Below are 25507 nucleotides of genomic sequence, written 5' to 3'. Positions count from 1 at the left end.
GACACTGTCATTCAAATACCTTGCATTCAAAAGGAATTTTTGTGGTGGGCTCAGGAATGTCACCTAAACAAGGGACTCTCTGTGACCCGGCCAGAGGCGAGTCAGATTTTAACGACAGATGCCTCAGACAAAGCTTGGGGAGCTCATCTAAATGGAAAGTGGATACAAGACAAGTGGCCTGCCAGACTACAACATCTACATATCAACTTGAAGGAGATGTTAGCAGTCCAGTTTGCATTAATAGCTTTCAAGGATTTACTTCTTCCAGGGCAGGTGTTGATTCTAACAGACAACACAACTGTCATGTGGTACATCAACAAGCAAGGGGAACACATTCTTATCCTCTATGCAGGCAAGCAATGATTTTGTGGGAGACTGCTCTCAGTTTACAGCTCAATCTTCAGGCAAGGTTTCTGCCGGGAGCACAGAACTCCTTAGCAGATGTGTTGAGCAGGCGAATTATGGATCCCCACGAGTGGAAATTGGATCCTCATGTATTTCAGAAATTGACAGTGTCATGGGGAACTCCAGACATAGATCTGTTCGCTTCTCCACTAAACCATCAGCTGCCAAAGTTTTGCACGAAAAGGTTTCATCCCACAGCTTGGAAAGTGGATGCTCTTGCTTTCAATTGGAGCAATCTTCATGTGTATGCCTTTCCACCTCTGCCTCTCCTCCCAAAGGTACTTCTAAAGGTCAGACAGGACAAGCCAAGGATGATTTTAATAGCTCCAGATTGGCCTCGACAGCACTGGTACCCATTACTGAGAAGTCTGGCAGGAAGCCTCCATGGCCTTTGCCTTGATTCCACACCTGTTGTCCCAGGAGGACAGTCATTTGCTCAATGTCAAACTTCACTCTCTTCACCTAACAGCCTGGCATATTCTGTTTTGAACCATAGAGGGTCTCAACTTCCACAACAAGTTTTGAATGTGATTTTGGAAGCTAGAAGGCCTAGTACAAGGAAAGTGTACGCAGATAAATGGAAGAGATTTTTATTTTGGAGTGCAGCAAAGGATTTTGATGTTTCTGAGCCTAATTTAAGTGTGGCTCTTCAATATCTTACTGAGTTACTGGACAAAGGTTTGTCCTTCTCTTCTATTAAGGTTCATGCTGCAGCAATTTCAGCTCACTATGACTGTGACCCACCATTGTTTTCTCATCCTTTGTTCAAGCAATTTCTTAGAGGGGCAAAGAATATAAGACCCCCCGTGAGAGCTCCTACTCCTGCTTGGGATCTCAATTTTGTGTTGGAGAAACTCACTCTACAACCTTTTGAGCCTGCAGCTACTACTGAGTTGAAATATTTATCATGGAAGACTGCCTTTTGTTGGCCATTACCTCTGCAAGAAGGGTTTCTGAATTGCAGGCCCTTATGGCGGTTGAGCCTTTCTTAATTTTCCATAAGGATAGGGTATCTTTACGTACTAATCCTTCCTTTATGCCTAAAGTGGTTTCTAGTGTGGCTTTAAACCAAACTATTCATTTGCCTACTTTTTATGCAAATCCCCAAAATAAAGGGGAAAAGATTTTGCACACTTCAGATGTACACAGGCAGTTGCGATATTATTTGGACAGAACTAAAGGGTTCAGGCAGTCTCAGCAGTTATTTGTTTCTTTTGCTTTGAGTTCTCAGGGCAAGCCTGTGTCAAAACAAACTATTTCTAAGTGGATTGGGTTTTGCATTGCTTTCTGTTATTCCCATCATGGCAAGGAGATTCCAGCTGGGATTAGGCCTCATTCCACTAGGGCTACTGCCACTGACAGCTTTTTGAGGGGTGGCAACCAAGGATATTTTGGAGGCAGCTACTTGGAGTTCAGTGCATACTTTCTCTAGGCATTATCACCTACCACTTTACTCTAAATCCAGGGCTGGTTTTGCCACTGCTGTTTTGCAGGGCATTTTGGCAGCTCCTGCTTCCTTATAGTTTGGCCATCCTCCCTTACCTCTGCTTTGGGATTCTACCCAAGTGTAAGGACTGCAGCAATGTGAGATGAAGAACATAGTACAGTTTTGTACCTACCATAAATGTAGATGTTCGAAGATCCACATTGCTGCAGTCCAATTTACCCTCCCTCCTTCCCTCTGTAGTTAGAGGTGGTTGTGTGGGTTGGGTTGTAAATATTGTGTATATTGTATATATTGTACATATAATTAGTGCAAGGGTGGTTGGTTGTTTGTTTGCTGTCTTTTGGTTTTGACCTTTATTTTTAGGGTCTTCTGACATCTGGGGCAAGAAAAGACTGAGGATATGACGTCGGTCATGCGCATTTGTACCCTGACGTCCTGATGTCAGTCAAATGTGCCTTGACCGACGTCAGCCTTATACTTTGATATTCGGGCCGACCGAGGACAGCGGACTACCCAAGTGTAAGGACTGCAGCAATGTGGATCTTCGAACATCTACATTTATGGTAGGTACAAAACTGTACTTTCAAGTGAGACTAATAACACTGTGAATGGTCAAGATTTGATTACCCTTGATATTGCGTCTTTATTCACTGCCATCCCTAATTTTCAAGGGATTAATATGGTGCGTGAGTCTCTCTTAGAGTGATGAATAGTGTTGATTTAATTTGCATGTTCTTGGAAATTGTTCTTGAATAGTTTCTATTTGAAGACCATTTGTTTCTACAGGAGGTTGGCATAGCTATGGGCACATCCTGTGCCAATAGCTACGCCAACAAAGTGATGGCTCATTGGGCAAATGCTTTTGTGCTGGATTCAAATGAATATACATGTCGTAGATTTACTTGTTTTTTGGTATGGGATGGTACTGAAATGCAACTATCCCATTTTAACTATCTACAATCTACTACTTTTAAGTTCACTAGGAAAAGCTTTGACTGCTATTAATTTCCTAGATATATGGAAAGACATGCAGTGTAAATATCAAACTACTTTAAAAAATCTTGCAGGAGAAATACCCTACTGCAGAGAGAGCGCATGCATACAGGATATATTTATCGGAATATTATTAAAGGACAGAGCATGAGGATATCACTACTTAATAATGATTATGATAAATGACTGTGATAATACATTTAGGCGTGAACTTTGACAGAGGCTATAAGAAAAGAGAAAGTATTACTGAAGAAAGTTCTAAGCATAGAAAACCTAAAGCAAAACCCTATTTTTCTAGCCAGGCCGTTGAACCAAAACTTCCTGCAAGTACTTGTAAGAGTGATGTCCCTCTTTGGCTTCATTATATCAGTGATGTTACAGGCATCCTTGACATTGTCTAACTGGTCTATTTTACATGATGAAGAGATTAGGAAAGTGGGTGACAAACCGAGCTTTGTATTCAAGAATAAGAAATCGCTAAAAATACTTATTTATAAGAAAATAAACCATCATAGAATGGGTGAGAATAGCGATGGCTTTAGTGGAAACCATAGATGTTTAGTGTGTAATTTCTGTTCTTTTATAGATATGCAGCAAAATTTTTTCATCCGGTCACCTTAATGGAATATCATTTAGGGTCGAGGCTAATTGTCCTAGTAGAAACTTGGTATATCTGGCCCCGTGCAGGGCATGCAGCTGTTTCTACATCGGCAAAACGAGTAGGTCCCTTATGGGAATGCATGAGAGAACATCAACATGGTGTTAATATTCGGGATGCACGCAATACGTTGGCTAAACATTGTATGGAAAGTGGAAATTAACATTGTTTTGGGTTTAGAGTTATTGAACTTGTTAATGTAGATAAACGTGGTGGTGATTTTTTTAAAGAATTTTACGGAGACTCATAAGTTACATTGGATGATAATACAGGCAGTTAAGCTGCCTGGCTTGAATGGAAGTCTTTTAAACCAGTTTTGAAAGCTAGGGGTCTCCAAGTGAGTTCTTTACTTATTCATATTTAATTGTTCTGCTTCATTTGCTGTTTTTTCATTGGCTAGGTTGAATTGTATTTATGGTTTTATATATTAAGTTGTGGTTTGTGTAGTGAATTTTATGGTCTGATGAAGCACTATTTTATTGTGTGAAAGCGCTTACCAGTTTTATTAAACTACATGAAGTTTATGCTCTTGGCTATGTTTCTGTTTTATTTTTTCAGTATTTCTTTGGTTAAGTAACACTGTTTATTCCTTGGAGGTTTTATTTTTTGTTAAAGGAGAATCTGTCTTACATTTGCTGGGTGTTCATAGACTGACAGTTATGCTTACATTTGCATAGGACTGAGAATCAGAAAAGCTGACCAGTTCTTCCTTTCATTTTCTGAACCAACTTTGGGAAAACCAGATGTTTTTTTTTCACTGTTGCAGTCGTCACACTTGGGTTATCTGCCTGCAGGTAGCACTCAAGTCGGCCCAAATACCAGAGACTTAGTATTTCTGCGTCTGTTGCTGTTGCTCCAGGACTGACATCAGGTCTCAGGGGTATAAAAACATGCAGCCGACGCCATTACATCAGTCTCTCTTGCAGAGGAGCCCGAAACAGAAGCAGTTAGCATGAGTGCTGGTTGGCTGCTACCTGAGATTTTCGTTTACGAACTGATTCATCTTTAAGTCTTCTAAAGCTAGGTACCCTGTTGGGGAGCCTTTTTTCTTGCTCTAACAGATGTCAGAAAAAGTTCCTGTGGAAAGCAATTACCTTAGAGATTTTCATTCATACCTGTTTAGGCTCAGACCATGACGTTCCTCGCTGTCTGTTTTGTGCCTTGTTTAATGCCCAAACTATTCGTTGTCAGGTTATCTTTGTCGCTAAATTCTTACGCTCTCATTCTCCGTATTCCAAAATGGCTTCGATAAGCCATCAAACTACTGATGTTCTGAAAAAATGTAAAGATAAAGACAGACTAACCACTTGGGTCCAAAACTGCCAACGATGCTTCCGTTAAGCTAGTTGCCAGTCCGCCGGTATTCAGTGAGGCTCCTTTGCAGCCCCTGATACCTGCTTTTAGAGATTCGCAGGCCTCTACTGAGACCTAGTCCGAGTCCGGTATGCTGCGAGATTCTTCTTGGACTATGGAACTTGTGGATGTCTCTACCTTGGATGGGTCCGGAGTCGCTGTGCAGGCACTGGCTTCTGAGGGTGTATTCAGACCTTCCGATGTTCGTATTAAACAGACTGCTTCATTTCTGACTAAAACTACTGAGTTTCTCAGGCCCAGGGTTCGCACTACGCCTAGGAAACTGATGACCAAAGCGCATTCTCAAGCTCCCATGCCAAAGAAACAGATGCTTAGAATGGATAAGACCTTATTACTTTAATTAGGGGAAGCCAGCCTTCCCCCCTCTAAAAGACAAAGACTTTAGGTTCCTTTTGATTCTACAGACCATGAGTCTGATAACTGATCCCTCTGATTACCAGGACATACCCTTATCTACCTATGAGAATTCAGATGCAGAGGATTCCATTCCCTCTGCCTCCCCTCCAGAGGACTTTTCTTTTGGTGAAATCTTGCATACCTTAAGAGAACATTTCTGCTGAGAATGCCAGGACTACCCACATGCCAAAAAGAGACTGAGAATTTTTAGACTTGCCTCAGCGCAGGCCTCTAGCTATACACCCTGTCCTGGATATTGTAGATATCTTCATGGAATCCAGTCTTACCCCTGATACTTTACCACCAGCTCCTAGAAAGCCTGACAGGTACTACAGAGTACCTGACTCTCACAAATGTCTCAAAATCCCACTGTAGATCCAGAGACCATTTCCCAGGGACGTAAAGGCATTAAGGCTACTACAGCCAAAAACCCTACCCCTTCGGACAGGGATTCTTGGGCTTTAGACAGATGGGGTAAGAAGGTATATACTCTGCAACTCTTGCCATCAGGGCTTTAAATTGCCAGTTTCACATGTTAAAGTATCAGCAGCATATTATGGAACTAAACAAAAAATGTTGTTTATTCCTGATCGTACAGAAAATAAAGATTTACAAGAGTTAATGCATTCTACAAACCAAGTTAGTAAACCTACTTTGCAGTGTGGTTTTTGTTGCATTGGAAGCCTCTTGCAGGGCTGCTGTCACTGGGTCTGTTCTTGGAAGGCATGCTTGGCTGAGAACAGGTCTTGCCAGACCATGTCAAAGCAAAATTACTAGATGCTCCATTAAACCAAGAATGTTTGTTTGGCACAAAAGCAGAAAAAATATGGAGGAAAATAAATCTATGCAAACTGTTAGATTTCTTACAGGTACAGCTACCTAGATTCAGTAGGCATTGGCCTTCTAAAAAATGGTCCTTTCCAGTCTCTCCCAGACCTTCAGTCCAAACCCAGGGGCAACAGACCACTAAGACTACATCTCTGGGTAGTATGCAGAGATCTAAACAATGAAGTGCTCCCACCTCAAAAACGGAGTGGTAAGCCACCCCCTTATGGAAAAAGTTCACAATGACTTGTCTGTCTTCCTTCCCAGCCATGCCCAAGTACTTGCACCCCTAGGAGGAAAGCTCGGCCTTCATGCAAAAAACTGGAAGTACATTACCCAGGACCGAAGGGTCCTAAATATTGTATCCCAGGGATACAGATTCTGCTTCCACTCACTGCCAACCCCAATCAGGTTGCCAGACTTTCCTCCAAATCAGTGGACAGATGCTCAAAAGCAAGTACTTTCTCTTTTCAGTATCAGGGCTATTCAACCTGTTCCAATAGAGGAAAGGGGACAGGGTTTCTACTCCAGACTGTTTCTGGTGTCCAGAAAAGAGAACAGTTAGCGCCCTATCCTGGATGTCCATTCTCAACACCTTCCTGTTGGTTCCAAAATTCAAAATGCTTACACTCCAAGCAGCTGCTTCCTGTGCGAGCCAAGGACTCCTGGCTGGTCACCCTAGACTTAAAAGAAGCTTATCTGCACATCCCCTTAAGGGAATCTTGCAGGAAATGTCTACGTTTCAGGGCAGGCTCTATACACTATCAGATGTTCTTTGTGTTTGTGTTGCAGTCATTACATTTGGGTTATCTGCTTGCAGGTAGTCCACAGTCGGCCTGATTAACAAAGTCTTGGGTCCTGCGTCAGTTGCTGTCCCTTCTTCCATGACGTCAGGGGTTTAAAACATGCAGCCTACACCATTACATCAGTGTTTCTTGCCATGCGGTGCCCGAAGCAGAAGCAGTTCGCAAGTGCCGGTTGGCAGACTCCTGAAATTTTCATTTTCGAGTTTCAGAACTGAAGTCTTAACTAAAAGCCAAGTACCCCGTTGGGGAAACTTTTTTTTGCTCCTTACCGATGTCAGTAAGTTAATAATTGTGTTACTTGTGGAAAGCAAGTACTTCAAAGATTTTCATTCGTACTGTATTCCTTGCCTAGGTCCTGACCACAATGTACCTTGCTGTTGGTTTTGTGCTTTATTTAATCAGCGCACTGTCGTCAGTACATTTTCACCTCTAAATATTTTGGTTCTCTGTTTAATTATCCAGAAATATCATCTGTTAGCCACCCGAATACCGGGATTCCGAAAAAATGCAAAGATAGACAGAGACAGGCCGCCGAGGTCCAAAACTGCCGATGACGCTTGTCCTAAGCCAGTTGGCCGGTGCTCAGTGAGGTGCTTTTGCAGCACCTGATGCTCGCTATTTCTGATTCGCAGGCCTCTACTGAGACCCATTCGGAGTCCGGTATGCCGTGAGATACTTCAACTATGGAACCCGCGGATGTCTCTACCTTGGATGAGTCTGGTGCCGCTGTGCAGGCACCGGCTTCTAAGGGTGTATTCAGGCCTACGGACTTGCATATTAAACAGACGCCTCCTTCTCTTGGGCCCAAATCTCGAACCATGCCTAAAAAACTGATGCCCAGGCCACATGCTCAGGCCTCTCTGCCCAAAAAAATAAGAATGGCTGAAGATCTATTAACTCTAATCAGGGGTAGCCAACCCCCCCCCCCCTTTCTAAGAGGCATGGGACTGAAGTTGTTTATGAATCTTCTGACCAGGATTCTGTTTTTTCTGATTCTTCTGATCTGGATTTTCCCTTTCCTCCTTATGAGGATTCTGATGCAAAGGACTCCATTCCCTCTGCTTCCCCTCCAGATGATTTTTCTTTTGTGGAAACCTAAGGAAGAACTGGGAAAGCCAGGATTTTTCTGATTCAAAAAAGAGGCTTAAGGATTTCTTACTCCTACCTCAGCGTAGGCCTTTAGCTATTACTCCTGTACTAGACATTGTTGATGATGCCTTTTCAGAATCTAGTTTGGCCCCTGATTCCTTGCCTCCTGCTCCCAGAAAAACAGACAGATACTACAGGGTCCCGGAGTCGCAAGTTCCTTTTAAAAAATCCTGTTGTGGATCCAGAGACTATTTCACAGGGGCCCAAGGGCATTAAGGCTTCTAATGCTAAAAAATCATACCTCTTCTGATGGAGAATCCAGGGTGCTGGATAGATGGGGTAAGAAGGCTTACACTTCTGCAACCTTAGCCATTAGGGCTTTAAACTGCGAGTTTCATATGTTAAAGTATCTGCAACATGTTATTGGACTGCTTAAACAGAAAATGATGATTTCTGACTGTGTGGAAAATAAAGAATTACAGGATTTAATGCATTCTGCTGAACAAGTTGGAAAACATACTTTGCAATGTAGTTTTGATTCATTAGAGGTCTCTTGCAGGGCCGCTGTTACTGGGTCTGTGCTCAGAAGGCATGCTTGGCTGAAGGAACAATCTTTGCCTGATCGTGTTAAAGCTAAATTGTTGGATGCTCCCTTAAATCAGGACCGCCTGTTTGGCAAACAGGCTGAGGAAGTTCTTAAAGATGGAAGATAAAGCTAAATCTATGCAAACTGTTAAATATTTCTTACAAGTTCCTACTCCTAGATTTAGTAGGCACTGGCCCTCTAAGAATTGGTCCTTTCCAACCCCTTCCAAGTCTTCTCGAGCCAAACCCAGACACAGCAAAAACCCAGGTTTCAGTCCCATGGGACACACAGGACTAAGCAGTGGGGGGCCTCCAATTCCAAATCTGGGAGTAATAAGACTCCCCCTATGGTAAACTGTCTCCATGACTTCCTTTTAAAATTTCCAAGCACCTATCAACTGACTTCCCCTTTGGGGGGGGGGGAATTGCACTTCATGCAAATAACTGGGAAGTCATTACCCAGGACAAATGGGTTTTAAATATGGTTTCCCAGGGATACAGAATTCACTTCCACACGTTGCCTTGCCAACACCAAGCGGGTGGCCGGACCTACCCTCTAATCGGTGGGCAGAGGCCCAAAAACAAGTACTGTGTCTCTAGCATGTGGGCTATACAACTAGTACAAGAAGAGGAAAAGGGACAAGGTTTCTACTCTACTTTTCATGGTACTCAGAAAAGAATTCATGGCATCCTATCCTGGACCTGTCTACTCTAAACACCTTTTTGGAGATGCCAAAATTCAAGATGCTGACTCTTCAATTACTTCCTATGCTAGGCAAAGATGCCTGGTTGGCAACACTAGATTTAAAAGAAGCATACCTGCACATCCCAATCGGGGAAATCTTGCAGAAGATACCTACACTTCAAAGTAGGCTACATGTGCTCTGTTCTCTGCACTGCCCTTTGGCTTATTTACTGCACCCAGGGTGTTCACAAAGTGCCTAGCTCCAGTTACTGCATTTTGCAGGCAAAGAAATATTCAAATATACCCATACCTGGACGATTGTCTAATTCAGGCAGAAAGCCAGGACATGCTTCTGAATAATCTGGCCTTCGTACAGAAGGTTCCAACTTGTGTGGGGTACACCATAACGAAAAGAAACCACACCTGGCACTCTGTCAAATTATATTCCTGGTATCGAGCTTTAATACAACTTCCCAGATGGCTTACCTCACGCCAGGGAAACAAATTCATTTGACAACCTACTTCAAACAAGTGGCCACAAAAACCCTGCTACTGCAAGCCTTGGGGTTAATGGCCTCCTGCATTCTTCTAATTCCATATGCAAGACGAGAGGAAACTGCAGTGATATCTAAAAAGCCTATGATGTCAACTTTCTCGGGACCTAGAAGCAATGAGACCCATCATACCTTGCCTATGCCTAGAGTTCCTTTGTTGGGCAGAGGCCTGCCACCAAACAAGGGACTACCTTTCACACCACCCCCTGCCGCCCAAACCCTAACCTTGGACGTATCCGACTATGCATTGGGGGCTCACCTGGCAGGGAAGTGCATTCAGGGCAAATGGAACCCAAGTCAAATGCACCTGCATATCAATCAAAAAGAAATGGTAGCTGTACAGAATGCTCTGACAGCCTTCAAGGACCACATTCTCCCAGGACAACTAATGGTAAGGATGGACAACACCACTATTGTGTGGTACATAAACCAAGCAGGGGGGTACACATTCTTACCCCCTCTGCAGACTAGCCATGGCATTGTGGAACACAGCCTTGAGCTACCAAGTATGCCTACAAGCTCAATTCCTGCCAGGAAAATTAAATACACTGGCAGACAGGCTAAGTAGAAACCTCATGGACCCACACGAGTGGAAAATGGAACAAAGGATTTTCAACATGTTGACAAGCAAGTGGGGGAGCCCAGGTATAGACCTGTTTGCCTCTCCCCAGAACTACCAATTCGACAAATTTTGCACAAGGACTCCCTACAAGCCTGGAAAGTGGATGCTATGTCCTTCAGCTCGAAAAACCTGTCTGTCTATGCCTTCCCCTTCTGCCTCTGCTCTCTAACATACTAATAAAAATCAAACTGGGCAAACCAAGGATTATTTTGATTGCTCCAGACTGGCCACTCCAACACTGGTACCCCCCTCCTGCGAAGTGCATCACTGTTATCCCCATGGCACCTGCCTCAGACTCCTGTGTTGTCTCTGCAGGAGAACCAGATTCTGCACCCTCAGCTACAAACACTGATTCTTGCAGGCTGGCTAATTACATAATCTCTCCTCACCTTCCCTCTGTAAACCTGTGATGGATATCATTTTAGAGGCAAGGAGGCCTAGCACTAGAAAATCTTATGCTGAAAAATGGAAAAGAGAATCGTCTCAAGGGATAAGCACAGCAGCGCCCAATTTACCTCAGATTTTGCAATACTTAACTGAGATGCTTCACAACGGCCTGTCTTTTTTTTTTTCTCCATTAAAATCCACGCCTTAGCCATTTCAGCTCATAACACACAACCCACCCTCTTCTTTCATCCACTGCTCAAGCAGTTCCTCAGAGGGGCCAAAAATGAGACCACTCAGGAGAGCTCCAACCGTAGCCCTGGGACCTTCACTTTGTTTTGGAGAAACTCACTCTACCTCCTTTCGAGCCAGCTGCTACTGCAGATTTAAAAATTCTTTGCTGGGAAAACAGCTTTCCTTTTAGCAATCACTTCAGCTGGAAGGGTATCTGAATTACAGGCCCTTATGGCAGTGGAAACTTTCATCAGCTTTCATGCGGACAGGGTGTCCCTCAGAACCAATCTATCCTTCATGTCTAAGGTGGTATCCAGTGTGGCTCTTAATCAGTCCATTCATTTGCCAGCCTTCTTTCCCAATCCACAGAACAAAGGTGAACGGATACTGCATTCCTTAGATGTGCACAGACCACTCTGATTCTACGTGGACAGGACTAAGCCTCAAAGGAAATCTGAGCACCTGCTGGTGGCATTTGCTGCAGGGGCAGAGGGGAACGCTATTTCAAAGCAAACCATTTCTAAATGGATAGGCCATTGCATTCATTTCTGCTATAAGCACCATGGAAAACCTATCCCCAGGGGATCAGACCTCACTCCCCCAGGGCCGCATTTACCTCTACAGCCTTCCTCAGAGGCGTCCCTACCAGTGACATCCTAGAAGCTGCTCCCAGGAGTTCTGTACATACTTTCACCAAGCATTATCATTTGCCATTTTTCTCTAAATCCAGAGCTGGCTTTGCCACTGCAATCTTGCAGGGCCTTGTAGCTGGTCCTAATGCTATCTAAAATTCCTCCTCCTAACCATAGCTTTGGGAATCTACCCAAATGTAATGACTGCAACAGTGAAACACGAACATAGTACAGTTGTGTACACGTAGCGTAAATGTAGATGGAGTGTATTCACTGTTGCAGTCCTGGTTACCCTCCCTCCAGCCCCCTAACTTCTTTTGGCTATACCTCTACTTTATTTTACTATGCTTAAAAGCCTTTTTGGCGTATTTGCTTTTTTGTTGGAGGTATATCATTGTACTTTTATATGTAATTGCTCCCCATTAGGGGGCACCTGACATCTGGGACAAGAAAAACTGATGCAATGGTGTTGGCTGCATGCTTTATACCCCTGACGTCATGGAAGAAGGGACCGCAACCGACGCAGGACCCAAGACTGTTAATCAGGACGACTGTGGGCTATCTGCAAGCAGATAACCCATGTGTAATGACTGCAACAGTGAATACAACATCTACATTTATGGTAAGTGTACACAACTACTTTCTCTGCACTTGCCCAAAGTGCCTGGCTGCAGCCAACGCATTCTTCAGGCTGGGAAATATTCAAATTTACCCTTACTTGGATGACTGCCTGATTCAGGCGGACAGTCTGGAATTGCTACTTCAGCACCTGGCATTTGTAAAGACACTCCTAACTTCTCTGGGGTATACCATCAATAGAAATCACATCTGGTACCCAGCCAAAAGATTGTGTTCTTGGGAGCAAGCTGGAACACAACTTCCCAGATCGCGTTCCTCACTCCAGGAAAAGCAGGTTTATTTGGCAAATTACTTCAAACTAATGTCCACCAAAACATAGCTATCTGCAAGAAAAATACTGCAAGCCCTAGGGTTCATGGCCTCATGCATTCTATTATTTCCATATGCAAGACTGCATGTGAGGAAACTTCAATGGTACTTAGTCTCTGTCAACTTTCTTGGGTGGAAGGATTCCTATCATTCCTGGTCTAAGGACAGAGTTCCTTTGGTGGGCAGAGGCTTGCAACCACAACAAGGGACTCCCTTTCACTCGATCCCTCGCCACCCAAGCCCTGACAACAGACGCATCAGACTATGCATGGGGGGCTCACATGGCAGGCAGATGCATTCAAGGCAAATGGAGCCCAGGACAAATTCACCTGCATATCAATCAAAAGGTAATGTTAGCTGTACAGAATGCTCTGACAGCCTTCAAATGCCTTATCCTTCCAGGACAACTCTTGATTAAGACTGACAACACCACAGTTATGTGGTACATAAACAAGCAATGGAGAACTCCTCCTTCCTACCCACTTTGCTGGTTAGCCATGGCCCTGTGAAACACTGCGTTGAGCAATCAAGTGTACCTGCAAGCTGAATTCCTGCCAGGAAAACAAAATTCACTGGCAGACGACTTAAGCAGAACTCTACTGGAGCCACACGAGTGGAAACTGGAACTCTACTCATTCTAATCCACAGGTGGGGGATGCCAGCGGTGGACCTCTTTGCCCCCCCCCCCCCAACCATCAAATGAGCAAATATTGCACCAGAAATCTCCACAGCCAAGCATAGAAAGTGGATGCCCTATCCTTTACACGGGAAAATCTGTCAATGCTTTCCCCCTCTGCTCTTCCTCTCAAAAGTACTACGCAAGATCAAACAGGACAGACCAAGGACAATCCTTATTGCACCAGACTGACCACGCCAGTACTGGTACCCACTCCTACACAGTCTGACAGCAGTGCTACCCTGGCACCTACATCAGACGGCCCCCTCTGCTGTCCCAGCAGGAGGGACACATTTTGCATCCTCAGTTGCAAACCCTGAACCTAGCATCCTGGCTTTTTCCCTGAATACACCACCAACAACCCTCGGCAATCAGGTGCTGGATGTCACCCTTGAGGCCAGGAGACCTAGTACTTGAAAATCTTATTCAAAAAATTGGAAAAGATGCTATTCTTGGAGCCCGTCTCAAGGAAAAGGACACAGCCCTGTCCACCTTACTTCAAATCCTAGATTATCTAGCAGAGCTGCTCCGCAAAGGCCCATCCTTCTCTTCAATTAAGATTCATGCCTCTGCCATCTCAGCTCATTATAGTACTGAGCCACCCCTCTTCTCTCACCCTCTGATCAAACAGATCCTGAGAGGAGCTAACAAGACCCATGAGGAGAGCTGCAACTCCTGCCTGGGACCTTAACTTTGTACCAGAAGCTCATGCTTCCCCCTTTTGAGCCTGCTGCTACAGCAGAGTTAAAATTCCTCTCTTGGAGAACAGCCTTACTTTTAGCCATCACTTCAGCAAGAAGAGTGTCTGAGTTACAGGCTCTAATGGCTGTAGAACCCTTCATTATTTCCATGCTGACAGGGTTTCCCTCAGGACTTAACCCACCATTTATGCCTAAGGTGGTATCCAGTGTGGCTTTAAACCAATCCATCCATTTACCAACCTTCTTCCCTAATCCTCAGAATAAAGGGGAAAGGATCCTGCACTCCTTGGACGTGCACAGACAGCTCAGGTTCTACCTTGACGGGACTGAGCCTTTCAGAAAATCTAACCAGCTGCTGGTCAGCTTTGCTACAGGGGCAGAGGGCAAGGCCATTTCAAAGCAAACCATTTTAAAATGAATAGCACACTGCATCCATTTCTGCTACAAACACCATGGAAAAACCTATCCCACAGGGGATTAGAACTCATTCCACTAGGGCTACCTCAACCTCTACAGCATTTTTCAGGGGAGTCCCTACCATGGACATCCTGGAGTTGCCTGTCTTTTCTAAATCCAGAGCTGGATTTGCTACAGCAGTCGTACAAGGCCTGCTAGCCAGCCCTAATACTTCTTGACTGCCTCCACCCTTCCTCAGCTTTGGGAATCAACCCAAGTGTGCTGTCTGCAACAGTGAAACACTAAGAACATAGAACAGGTGTGAACACTTACCATAAATGTAGATGTTAAGAGTATTTACTGTTGCAGTCCTGGTTACCCTCCCTCCAACCTCCTGACTTCACTCCTGCTTTCTACCTTTACTCTTTTTGGACAGATCTTATGGCTATGGTATTTCCTTTTTACTGGAGGTGTTCCACACCATGCAATTGCTTCCTATTTTGGGAGTACCTGACATCTGGGGCAAGAAAAACTGATTTAATGGCGTCAGCTGCATGTTTTATACCCCTGACAACCTGACGTCATGGAAGAGGCGACAGCATCTGAGACAGAAATCCCAAGACTCTGGTATTCGGGCTGATTGAGGGCTTACCTGCAGGCAGTTAACCCAAGTGTGATGACTGCAACAGTGAAAACAACGGTTACATTTATGGCAAGTGTACGCAACTGTACTTCTCGATCTCTGTATTCCAAAGTGGCTTCAATAAGCCATTTGACAACAGATATTCCAAAAAAAATTAAGGATAAAGACAGACCGCACAGGTCCAGAGCTGCCAATGATGCTTCCGTTAAGCTAGTCGCCAGTTCGGTACTCAGTGAAATGCTTTCACTACCCCTGATGCCTGCTTCAGTGGATTTGCAGGCCTCTACTAAGACCTGTTCAGAGTCCGGTATGCTGCTGGACTCTTCTTTGACTATGGAACCTGTGGATGTCTCTAGCTTGCATGGGTCCAGAGCCACTGATGAGGCACCAGCTTCCTGAGGAAGTTATTCGCACTACCGATCTACACAAACCAACTTTTAGCATCTTCAGTTCTGTCTAAAACTACAGAGTTTCTAAGGCCAAGAGTATGCATTACGCCTAGAAAACTAACCAAAGTGCATGCACCTGCTCCCTTGCCACAACATCAAATGCTTAAAATGGCAGAAGACCTTATAATGCTGATTAGGGGAAGTCTGCCTTCCCCTGTTAAGAGGAAAAGAGACCAGTCCCCTGCAGCTTCAACAGAGCAAGGGTCAGACTTGTAGGTATCTGATTATGAAGACGTGCTTTTATCTGCTTATGCGGATTCCGATGCAGAGGAATCCATTCCCTCTGCCTCTACTCCAGAGGACTTGTCTTTTGGTGAAACCTTACATACTTGTAAGAGAGCATTTGCATTGGGAATGCCAAGACAATCCTCAGTCCAAAAAGACTCTGAGAATTTTTAGATTTGCCACAACATAGGCCTTTAGCAATGCCCCCAGTCCTAGAAGTTGTGATGTCTTTATGGAATCCACTTTTACTCCTGATACTTTACCCCCTGCGCTTAGGAAACCAGACAGGTACTACAGATTACTTGACTCTCCAATTCCTTTTCAAAAATCCTACTCCTGATTCAGAGAATTTCCCAGGGGCGTAAAGGTATCAAAGCAACTATAGCCAAGAATCCCACTCCTTCGGACATGGATTCCAGAGCTTTGGACAGATGGGGAAATTATATACATCTGCAACTCCTTGCCAATAGGGCTTTGAATTGACAGTTTCATATGCTGTAGTACAAACAACATATGGAACTTGAGCAGAAAATAGCAGCCTTTACATACTGTTCAGAAAATAAAGAATTGCAAGAGCTTATGCATTCTGCAAGCCAAGTCAGCACGTATACATTGCGATGTGGCTTTGACACCCTAGTAGCATCTTGCAGGGCAGCAGTCACTGATTCTGTACTGAGAAGGCATGCTTGGCTTAAGAAGCAGACCTTGCTAGACCATGTCAAATCAGTTATTAGACGCTCCTTTGAACAAAGGCAGTCTGGCACCAAGCAGAAAAGGTTCTTAAAAAGATGGAAGAAAAAGCAAAATCTATGCAGACAGTTAAAGAATTCTTGCAAGTACAGCTTCCTAGATTCAGTAGGCATTGACCCCCCAAAACATTGGTTCTTTCCAGCCCTCTCAAGGCCATCTCAAACTAGACCCAGGGGAAACAGACCACCCAGACTACAGTCTGAGGGTATGCAGAGATCTAAGCAATGGAGTGCTAAGCCACCCCCTTACAGAAAGCATTCCCAATGACTTCTTTGCTTCCACTCACTGCCAACCCCAAAAGGGTTCCCAGATCTCCCTCCAAGCCAGTGGGCAGTGGCACAAAACCAAGTTCAGTCCCTGCTCTCTAAGGGAAATTCAACTTGTTCCTGCAGAACAGACAGATCAAGCATTCTTTTCCAGACTTTTCCTGGTACCCAGAAAAGAGGCACTTGGCACCCAGTTCTAGATCTTTCAATTCTCAACACCTTCCTGGTGGTACCAAAATTCAAGATTCTTACCTGCAGCAGCTTCTACCTATGCTAGCTAAAGATGCCTGGTTAGTCAACCTAGACTTAAAAGAAGCCTATTTGCACATCCCTATAAGGGACTTGTGCATGAAATATGTACGCTTCAGGGCAGGATCTATACATTATCAGTTCTCTGCACTTCCTTTGGTTTATCTACTGCTTCCAGAGTATTCACAAAATGCCTGGCTCCAGCCATTGCTTACTACAGACAGAAAAATATTCAAATTTACCCGTACTTGGAAGACTGCCTGATTCAGGCAGAAAGTCAGGAAATGCTGTTGCAGCACCTGACGTTTGTAAAAAAAAAAAAAAAAAAAAAAAAAAAAAAATAATAAAATAAAAACTTAACCTTCTTGGGGTACACAATCAACAAAAATGCATCAAAATTAGTCCTTTGTCAAAAGATTGTATTCTTGGTAGCAAGCTTGGACACAGCATCCTAGATGGCATTTCTCACTCCAGAAAAAGAAGCCTGTCTGACAGACTATTTTACTCAAATGGCCACCAGAACCCAGCTATCCACAAGGAAAGTCCTGCAGGCCCTATGGTTCATGGCCTCATGCATTCTACTAATTCCATATATCAGACTGCATATGAGGAAAATTCAGTGGTACTTTTGGTGCCAACATTCTCAGGACCTGGAAACAGTCATTCCTGTCATACCCTCTCAAAGGACAGAGTTTCTTTGCTGGGCAGCAGCATGCAACCATAATAAGGGACTACCCTTATCTCAACTCTGCCGCCCAGACCCTTACCACAGACTGATCAGACTATGCCTGGGGGGTACACATGGACGGCAAGTGCATTCATGGCCACTGGACCACAAGTCAAATTCATCTGCACATCAACCAAAAAGAGTCTAGCGGTGCAGAACGCTCTAACCGCTTTCAGATCCCTACTCTCCCCAGGACACCTGCTAATAAAAACAGACAACACCGTTATATGGTACATCAACAAGCACGGGGGAAATCACTCTGCAGGCTAGCCATGTCCCTGTGGAACATGGCCTTGGACATGCACGTCCATCTGCAAGCTCAGTTATTGCCAGGCAAACAAAAATCACTGGCAGACTAGCAGAAAACTCCTAGACCCACATGAGTGCCAATTAGAGCCCAGCACTTTCAGCTTTCTGATTCAGAAATGGGGGACCCCAGAGGTGGAGCTCCTTGCCTACCCCTGCAATCACCAGCTCAGCAAATTCTGCACCAGGACACCTCACAGCAAGGCCTAGAAAGTGGATGCCCTATCCTTCCACTGAGTAAATCTATCTGTCTTTCCCCCTCTACCCAGAGTATTGCTTAAGGTAAGACAGGACAGACCAAGGACAATTCTTATTGCCCCAGACTGGCCACGCTAACACTGATACCCACTCCTGCGCAGCCTTTCACTGGTGCCACCCTGTCACCTACACCAGAACCCAACCCTGCTCTCTAAGCATTGGGGACAGATATTGCATCCGCAACTGCAAACCCTAAATCTTGCAGCCTGGCATATTCCTTGAATTTTCCCTCTGTGACCAGCCTAAGCAAGCAGGTGCTGGAAGTCATCCTTGAAGCCAGAAGACCCAGTACAAGGAAATCCTATGCTGAAGTGGAAAAGGTACTGCTCCTGGATTCAGTCTAAAGGAGAGGAGACAACTCTGCCCTCCCTGCCTCAAATCCTGGATTACATAGCAGATCTACTCCACAGAGGTTTATCCTTCTCCAATAAGATCCATGCCTCTGCCATTTTGGCTCATTACAGCACTGAGCCACCTCTTTTTCTCACCCTTTTATCAAACAGTTCCTGAGAGGGACAAACAAATTAAGGCCGCCTAGGAGAGTACTCGCCCCTGTTTGGGACCTAAACTTTGAACTGGAAAAGCTCACACTAGCCCCCCCCCCCCCCTTTGAGCCTGTAGCGTAAAGTTCCTGTCTTGGAAAACAGCCTAGCTTCTGGCCATCACTTCAGCAAGAAGAGTGTCTGAGTTACAAGCACTTATGGCTGTGGAACTCTTCATTATTTTCCATGTTGGACAGGGTTTCCCTCAAGACTAACACTTCCTTTATGCCTAAAGTGGTGTTCAGTGTGGCTCTCAACCAGTCTGTCCACTTGCCAACTTTCTTCCCTAATCCTCAAAATAAAGGGGAAAGGATTCTGCACTCCTTGGACGTGCACAGACTGCTCAGATTCTACCCCGATAGGACTAAACTTACTAGTCAGCTTTGCACCAGGGGCAGAGGGCAAGGCCATTTCAAAACAGTTTACAAATGGATAGCACACTGCATCCATTTCTGCTACAAGCACCATGGGAAATCAACTCCTCTGGCTCAGAACACATTCCCCTAGGGCAACTTCTACCTCTCCAACATTCCTCAGGGGAGTCCCTACCAGGGATACCCTGGAAGCTGCTACCTGGAGTTCTGTACACAACTTCACCAAACATTACCACCTGCTTATCTTTTCCAAATCCAGGGCAGGTTTTGCAACAGTAGTCCTGCAGGGCATACTAGCCAGCCCCAAGTGTGATGACTGCAACAGTGAAACACGAAGAACATAGTACAGATGTTTGTGTTTCACTGCTGCAGTCATTACATTTGGGTTATCCTGCAGTCAGGCGGTCCCGCAGTCGGCCAGAGTTCCAAAGTCTTGGTCCGGCGTCGGTTGCTGTCGCTTCTTCCCTGACGTCAGTGCGCCAGGGGTATACAAGATGCAACAGACGCCATTTTCCCAGTCTTTCTTGCCGCGCGTTGCCCGAAGCAGAAGCAGTTCGCAAGTGCCGGTCGGCAGACTCCTGAGATTTTCGAATTCGAATTTCAGAACTGAAGTCTTCAATAAAGCCAAGTACCCCGTTTGGGGAAACTTTTTCTTGCTTCAGACCGATGTCAGTAAAAGTTAATAATTGTATTTTTTGTGGGAAGCAAATACCTCAAGGATTTTCATTCTTACTGTATTCCATGCCTAGGCCCAGACTACAACATCACTAGTTGTCTGTTTTGTGCTAGATTTAACAAATGCACTATTAAACATCTGATTTTGCACGCCATTATTTTGGCTGAAGGTTCAATTATACCATGCAGTCGGAACAACCGACTGGAATACACACAAAATGCAGAGACAATGATAAGGACAGGCATCTGAGGTCCAAAACAGACGACGAAGCCTCTTCTAGGCCAGTCGCCGGTTCTCAGTGAAGCGCTTTCGCAGCCCCTGACACCCGCTACCTCAGAGCCACAGGCCGCTTCCGACTCCCATGTGGAGACTGCTAGGCCTCTGGAAACTCAAGGTATTGGACCTACGGAAATTAACCCCTCAGATGGGTCCGGAGCCACTGAGCAGGCATCGGCTTCTGAGGGTGTTTTCAGACCTTCACAGCTTACCATCAAAACAGCCAAGTCTAAAACTCCATTAAAGACAAAGAAACAAGTACAGCATTCTCCAGGACAGGCCTCCATGCCTATGAAACAGATCTTCAAAATGGCTGAAGACCTAATTACTCTGATCAGGGGTTCCCATCCCCCTCCTGATAAAAGGCCTAGGCAGGATGCAGACTATGATTCCTCTGACCAGGTTTCCATTTCCTCTGATTCCTCTTCAGACCAGGGCTACTCTTTACCCCCCTATGAGTACTCTGATGCTGAAGAATCAATCCCTTCAGCCTCTCTTCCTGATTACTCTTTTGGGGAAACATTACACACCATGAGGGAGCATTTCCATTGGGAGAGCCAGGATTATTCAGAATCCAAGAAAAGGCTCAGATTTTCTTTTACTGCATCAGCACAGGACCCTCACTATTCCGCCTGTGTTAGATATTGTGGATGATGTGTTCTCTGAATCCAGTCTAACCCCAGATTCTTTGCCCCCTGCACCAGTCAAGCCAGATAGGTACTATAGAGTCCCTGACTCTCTCAAATTTCTTTATAAAAACCCTGCTGCTGACCCAGAAACTATTTCACAGGTTCCCAAAGGGGATAAGGCTTCCATTGCTAAAAATCCAGTCCCCTCTGACAGGGATAATAGAGCATTGGATAGATGGGGGAAGAAAGTTTACACTTCTGCAACTTTAGCAGTAAGGACCTTTAAATTGCCAGTTCCACATGCTTAAATACCAACAATATTTACTGTCTTTGTTAAAACAGAAAATGCTTACTAGCTCAGAAGCTCCTAATTACAAGGAAATGCAGGATTTATTGCATGCAGCTGAAAAAGTGGGAAAACATACTCTGCAATGTGGTTTTTGATTCATTAGAGGCTTCTTGTAGAGCCGCAGTTGCAGGATCTGAAGGCATGCTTGGTTAAAAGAACAAACTTTACCTGATCATGTTGAGGCAAAATTATTGGATGCACCTTTACAGCATATCATCTTGTTTGGTGTTGAGGCCGAAGAGGTATTAAAGAAAATGGAGGATAAAGCAAAATCTATGCAGACAGTGAAGGATTTCTTACAAGTACAACCTCCTAGATTTAGCAGAAATTGGCCTTATAAAAATTGGTCCTTTCCAGTGTTGGACAGACCACAGAGGCAGATACAGACGCCCAAGAGGCAGATCTCAGCCCCAAGGCTCTTGCAGACCACGACAGTGGGGTGCTTCAACCCCTAAAGGAGGGAAAGACCAGTCACAACCTTATAGAAAACAGTCCCAATGACTTCCCCTTTCAAATGCCAAGCTCTTTCCTTTTGGCAGCTCCCTTAGGGGGAAAACTAGCACTTTTTTCACAATTGGCATATAATCACCCAAGACAAATGGGTTCTGAATATTGTGTCTCAAGGTTACAGGTTCCACTTTCACACTCTACCAAGGCCAAAGGGAATGCCAGACCTGACACAAAATCAATGGGCAGAGGCACAAAAACAGATTATAGCCCTCTTGGACATGAGAGCTATTCAAAAAGTACCAGAACAAGCACATTAATTTTACTCTAGACTTTTCTTTGTCCCCAGAAAGGGCAAAGCTTGGAGACCAACCAATACTGGACCTATCTATTCTAAACACTTACCTGGATATTCCAAAATTCAAAATGTTGACACTACAGCAACTACTTCCCATGCTGGGCAAGAAGGCTTGGCTTGTTACTTTGGACCTCAGAGGCATACCTGCATGTCCCAATTGGACACAATTGCAGAAGATACCTCAGATTCATAGCTGGCACAATGCATTACCAATTCTCTGCACTTCCCTTTGGATTATCTACTGTGCCCAGGGTCTTCACAAAATGCCTGGCACCAGTAATTGTATATTGCAGACAGAAAGGAATTCAAATATATCCTTACTTGGAAGACTACCTTATTCAAGGAGAGAGCAAGGACATTCTACTAAAGCATCTGGCGTTTGTAAAGATTACTGATGGGCCTAGGGTACACAAACGAAAAGTCAAAAGTAGTGCCCTCACAAGAGATAATATTCCTGGGTGCAAGCTTAAATACAACTGCCCAGATGGCTTCTCATGCCAGACAAGGAAAGGCAACTGACTCTGTATTTTCATTTGATGGCAACAAAAACCCAACTCCCTGCAAGAAAAATTCTGCAGGCCTTTGGGTTCATGGCGTCCTGCATACTAATACCACATGCCAGACTGCATATGAGAAAGTTACAATGGTACCTAAAAAGTGTAAACACAGTCAGTTAGGAAGCAATAATACCACTCATTCCCTGCCTACAGCAGGAGTTTCGATGGTGGGCACAGGCATGGCACCACAACAAGGGACAACCTTTCACTTTACCCACAGCCACACAGACACTAACAAATGCATCTGATTATGCCTGGGGAGCACACATGGCAGGAAAATGTATCCAGGGCAATTGGTCCGCAGACCAAATGCATCTCCACATCAATCAAAAAGAGGTGCTAGCTGTACAAAATGCCCTGACAGCTTTCAAAGATCTTCTGCATCCAGGACAACTACTACTAAAGACTGACAACAACACAGTTATGTGGTACATAAGCAAGGGGGCACACATTCCTATTGCCTATGCAGACAAGCCATGACTTTGTGGAACACAGCACTGACCTATCAAGTTCATCTGCAAGCACAAGTTCTGCCAGGAATGAAAAATACTCTGGCAGACTATTTAAGCAGAAACATCATGGATTCTCACGAGTGGAAATTAAATCCACAAGTAAGCAACATGATGGTGCAAAAATGGGGTTGCCCAGACATAGATCTCTTTGGCCTCCCCTCTGAACAGCCAACTACAGATTCTGCACAAGGACTTGCCACGCACAAGCATGGAAAGTGGATGCTCTTTCAGCTGGAAAACACAAAGTTTATGCCTTCCCACTTCTGCCTCTCCTTTCAAAGGTACTCCTAAAAGCCAGACTAGAGAGGCCAAAAATGATTCTGATTGCCCCAGACTGGCCACTCCAGCACTGGTACCCAATCTTAAAGAACTTGGCTCAAGGCCCAGCATGGATTTTACCTCTCTCTAAAGCTGTCATGGATGTCATTTTGGAGGCCAGGAGGCCCAGCACCAGGAAATCGTATTGTATATTAAACTGATACCATCTTCAATATTAAGGCCAAAATCTCTATCTGTGTCAAAAAAAAAACGACACCTAAGCCACATGTGCAGGCCCTTATGCCTAAAAAAACAAATGATCAAAATGGCTGAAGATTTAATTACTCTAATCAGGGGTAGCCAATCCCCACCTTCAAAGAGGCCTAAGGCTGAACCTGACTATGAATCTTCTGAACAGGATTATATTTCTTCTGACTCTTCTAATGAACAGGATTTGTCTATGCCTACTTATGAGGACTCTAATGCAGAGGATTCCATTCATTCTGCTTCTCCCCCTGAGGATTTTTCTTTTGGGGAAACTTTACGTACCTTAAGGGAACATTTCCACTGGGAAAGCCAGGATTTTTCTGAATCCAAAAAGAGGCTTTGGAATTTTCTTCCTCTGCATAGGCCTTTGGCTGTATCTCCTGTAGTAGACATTGTTGACTGTTTTCAGTATCTAGTATGGCTCCTGATTCTCTGCCTCCGGCTCCTTGTAAGCCAGACCGATACTACAGGGTTCCTGACTCCCACAATTTTTTTTCAAAAATCCTGTTGTGGATCCTGAAACCATTTTTCAAGGCCCCAAAGGCTTCTACTGCTAAAAATCCTACCCCTTCAGATAGAGATTCCAGGGCGCTGGATAGATTGGGTAAGAAGGTTTATACTTCTGCAGCCTTGGCAATCTGGGCTTTAAACTGTCAATTCCATATGCTAAACTATCCGCAGCATATCATGGGACTGCTTGAACAGAAAATGATATTGATTTCTGACTGTGTGGAAAATAAAGCTTTACAGGATTTATTGCATTCAGCTGAACAAGTTGGAAAACATGCTTTGCAATGTGGTTTTGATTCTTTGGAGGCCTCTTGCAGGGCTGCTGTTACTGGGTCTGTGCTTGGAAGGCATGCTTTGCTTAAGGAGCAATCTCTGCCTGATGATAAAGCTAAATAGTTGGATGCTCCTTTGCAGCAAGACTGTCTGTCTGGCAATAAAGCTGAAGTTCTAAAGTTTGAAGATGAGGCTAAATCTATGCAGACTGTGAAAGATTTCTTACAAGTACAACCTCAAAGATTTAGTAAGCATTGGCCTACTAAAAATTTGTCCTTTCCAGTTCCTTTCAGAGCCACTCCAGCCAGACCCAGACATGCCAAAAGCACCAAGTTTCAGTCCCAAGGGACTTTCAGAACTAAGCAATGGGGTGCCTCCTTTTCCAAATCTGGAAGCAACAAGACGCCTCCCTATGGTAAACATTCTCAATGACTTTCCATTAGAATTACCAAGCACATACCTTTTAGCCCACCCTTCGGGGGGGGGGGGGGGCGGACTGTCACTTCATGCAAAAAACTGCCAACTTATAACCCAGGACAAATGGGTTTTAAAGATAGTGTCTCGGGGATACAGATTTCATTTTCACATGTTGCCAACTCCAAGCGGATGGCCAGACCTGCCCCAAATCAGTGGACAGATACTCAGAAACAAGTACTTTCCCTCTTAAACATGGGGGCTATTCATCTAGTAACAGAAGGGGAAAAGGGACAAGGTTTCTATTCCAGACATTTCCTGGTACCCAGAAAAGAATCATGGCGTCCAATTCTGGACTTGTCTAGTCTAAACACTTTCCTGGACATTCCAAAATTCAAGATGCTGATTCTTCACCAGTTACTTCCTATGCTAGGCAAAGATGCCTGGTTGGCAACTCTAGATCTAAGAGGCATACCTGTATATCCCAATCAGGGAAACTTGCAGAAGATACCTCAGTTTCAAAGTAGGCTTTTTGCATTATCAGTTCTCTGCACTGCCCTGTGGCTTATCTACTGTGCCCAGGGTCTGCCTGTCTCCAGTAATTTCATTTTGCAGGCAAAGAAATATTCAAATATATCCATACCTGGACGATTGTCTAATTCAGCCAGAAAACCAGGCCATTCTTCTAAAACATCTGGCATTTGTAAAAAGGGTTCAAACTTGTCTAAGGTACACTGTAAACTAAAAAATCAACTAGTACCCCCTCAAAAAATATTCCTGGG

The 25507-nt window shown here is 44.5% G+C and overlaps 1 protein-coding gene across 3 annotated transcripts in view; it reads left to right on the top strand.

The window, feature by feature from the left end:
- Positions 1-25507, top strand: part of CAPNS1 (calpain small subunit 1) — an 855931-nt gene that overhangs the window by 219972 nt on the left and 610452 nt on the right. The window lies entirely within an intron of this gene.

This window comes from Protopterus annectens, chromosome 1.part0, assembly GCF_019279795.1.
Source record: "Protopterus annectens isolate FY-2018-M chromosome 1.part0, PAN1.0, whole genome shotgun sequence".
In the NCBI taxonomy this organism is placed as follows: domain Eukaryota; kingdom Metazoa; phylum Chordata; order Ceratodontiformes; family Protopteridae; genus Protopterus; species Protopterus annectens.
The sequence above is the reverse complement of the archived record's forward strand: the minus strand, read 5'-3'. Positions and strand labels throughout refer to the sequence as shown.